The sequence below is a fragment of the Belonocnema kinseyi genome, chromosome 8, assembly GCF_010883055.1.
Source record: "Belonocnema kinseyi isolate 2016_QV_RU_SX_M_011 chromosome 8, B_treatae_v1, whole genome shotgun sequence".
NCBI lineage: Eukaryota > Metazoa > Arthropoda > Insecta > Hymenoptera > Cynipidae > Belonocnema > Belonocnema kinseyi.
The window spans coordinates 128,380,281-128,383,430 of record NC_046664.1 but is presented as its reverse complement, the minus strand read 5'-3'; the positions used below and the strand labels follow the sequence as shown (position 1 = coordinate 128,383,430).

General features: G+C 33.7%; 1 protein-coding gene across 3 annotated transcripts in view; it reads left to right on the top strand.

The window, feature by feature from the left end:
* Positions 1-3,150, top strand: part of LOC117177943 (inositol polyphosphate 5-phosphatase OCRL) — a 404,171-nt gene that overhangs the window by 387,531 nt on the left and 13,490 nt on the right. The window lies entirely within an intron of this gene.

Genomic DNA, 3,150 nt, shown 5'->3' with positions numbered 1-3,150 from the left:
AAATGTTTGGTATTGGATATTGTTGAAAGATGACAATACGCCAATTAGCACAAATGGTAAGTTCCGACAGTGCCTACAAGTGTGCCTACTGGCCGCTAGATGCTAATACCGGTTTCATATGTATACACCTGGTACTGTTTGACCTTATTGCAGGTGCAAAATCATAAGCTACCCTATTGCATGCATATTTTGCGAGATGTGTGGGATGGTATTTATTGCATTTTGCTTTACACACCATTTTTCAATGAAATTTTTTTGGATCAAAACCAATCCAAATAAAGCTTGCAACTAGCTGATTCAAACAAAAATTTGACAAGATTTTCGATGATGATATGCTCATCAATTTTAGAGAGATTCTGCACCAATCTTCGGGTTGGTTTTGAATTAAGATTATGGGAAGCTTTAAAGGTAATGTTAATCAAGTCGTCGTTAATGATAAAAGGCATAGCATGTTGTTCGTAGGAGATAACCTTATCCATATCGTCTAAAATCATTGAGTCAATACGAGTACTGAAACGATCAGTATGATGAGTAGAATCATGAGGTGCAATTGAGAGTCCTGAAAAGTACCCCAAAGATATTAGATATTTAGTATAATTAGAAGCAAGAATTATCTTAGTGTAACGATGCCCAGTTAGGATAATGTCATTTCAGTTAGGTATAAGTAAAAACATTGCCGATTCAAGTTTTTCACAATAGGAGGCATTCGGTGGTTTATAAACTGCTCCCACTAAAACACTTTCAGAAGTTGGTTCAACTTCATCAAAGAGAAATTCGGTCATGGGATAAGTAGTCACTGGACTCACTGCAACCACAGTCCCACTCAGACTATTATGCAGAAAAAGGCAAACTCCACCACCCCTTTTCTCGTCTCTGAAAGATCTATATTATGGTAGGAAGATGTACTAAACAAAATTTTTAATTCTAGAAAATATACCAAGAGAGACTAGGAATTAACATGGCAAGTGCTAAAGATATTCATTGATATATTAGGAAAAACATTTCATAGAAAAACAATTTTAAACAAAGCTCGCGAAGCACGCGTAAAAGATGATGAAAACAATGAACCGTAATCAGCACACCTCAAACTAAGTGATTACAGTTAAAATTATAAAATCGGTAACGAATACGAGTAAGGAAGATACTAAAGGGATAATAAAAAATCTCAAAAATAGTGGCGTAGATCTCTAGACAAATTCTCAACAAAAGTGGACATGATTTACTAAATTGATATCTGGACATCCGGAAAGCTGTAAATATTGGGATGTTATTAGAACAATTAATTGATCCGAGATATACAATTAAGCATAATATTATACCAGCGGACATCAAATGGCCAAACAATAATAATATCACACCATTGTGTGTGTAACTATTCCTTAGATAGATGTAGGTAGCTTTTGCCTCCTTAAATCTAATGCAGAAGCGTAGATACTTGCATAAAAGGGCGTCAAAGCCTCAGGAATGAAAATGAGACTTGTATCAATATCTGGCCAGCCAATATTATTCGTAGAGAAGTCACATACTTTTTTTCTTTGCTCGATTATTTTATCCCTTAGCAACTGTGCTAAACTTGGCAGCGTTGACAGGTGCAAGCAGTGGATGGGATGTTGGGGATTTACGAATGCAATAAACATTCAGAAGGTCATCTTTCGAAAGGGAGAATTAAGTGCCTTGGCCACCGATTTCAGGATCGATGGAAGTTCATCATTCGACCTAATAGGTAACACGCGAATCTTAAGGGTAGTTTGAAGCGCAGCATCTTGATAGTTAAGTGAAGCTTCAGCTGAGGCGACCTTCAATTTCAGCGAGCATGCCTCTGTCTTGATCTTGGAGACGTCTTCCGCAAAAATAACAGGACTAACTAACCTTCAAGCAAATAGATTCTGCAAGAATACTCGGATATGTCATTCTTAATTTGCTGTACCGTAGTGTTGGTCTTAGAAGTCCACTCATGCTTCTTGGTTTCGAAATATTTAAAAAGCTGTCTCATATGTTACTCCGCCTGCACAGCTGCTTCTATCTGTACTTGTACTACCGAATTGTGAATCACCTCGATGTATCCAGCTGGCAGAGCTGCAGGAGTAACAGGGACAGGTTAAACTGTTGGCAGTAAATGTTTACTACCTGATCCTTGCCGAATATTATATCAAATGTACATTATATTTATTTCTGTTCCTCGGGCTGGTACAGCTTATTTAGATATTGCAAAATAATGTAAAAATTTTATTGTTCATGATTACTTTAATATTTTCTCCTTACTTTGCACTAATTTTTATCCTCAGATACCCTGAAAAATCCGTCATTTCCATAAATTTATATTATTACAAATCATAATATCCATTGATATTAAAACATCGTTTTATCATTGTCTTATTTCTATAATTAAATAAAGGTGCGCATCCTATAAATAAACAAAAAATTTGTTAATTAACATTTTATTGCAACTTATTTCGTTTTTCGATCAATTTCATTAATTTATTTTCAATGTTATTTGTTAGGATTTAAACTAAAAATACACGTATGTTTTGTGCTATCAAAATTTGATTTTTCGAGAAAATTCGAAAAGCTGTTGTGATAAAAATTGCTTTTAAAACTAAACGTTTTTCTTTTGTCGATTTTTTTTCATTCCATGGTTGCTTTGGCTTAAAATGTTCATTTTCGTTTGGTTTTTTGCATTTTGAAAATTCTATAACTCTGATCATTTGTTTATTACCAAAAAAAAGTTATTAGGGGCCATTAAAAAAATGCTTGATATATGTATTCTTCAGAAACTTTTGAGAATGACCCCTTGTAATCAATTATTTGTCTTTTTGTGCAGTAAGAATAATCGTACATCGAATTCATAAATCTTGAAAAAAGTGGTCTCAAAAATGTTGAAAATGTTAAATTTGCAACTAAATAATTGAATTTCGAATTAAAGAGTTCTATTTTTAACCGAATAGTTTCGTTGTTTACCTGCAACGAAAAACTTCCAATGAAGAATATTGATTTCCTACCCGAAGACGAATTTTCAAGAAAATTGAACGATTTTCAACCAATCGGTTTAGTTTTCTACTGAAAAAGATAAGTTTTCTATCTGAAATGGAATATTTACACTTGCAACCAGAAAAATTAATTAGTTGAATTGACAAACCAGAAAACATCCAT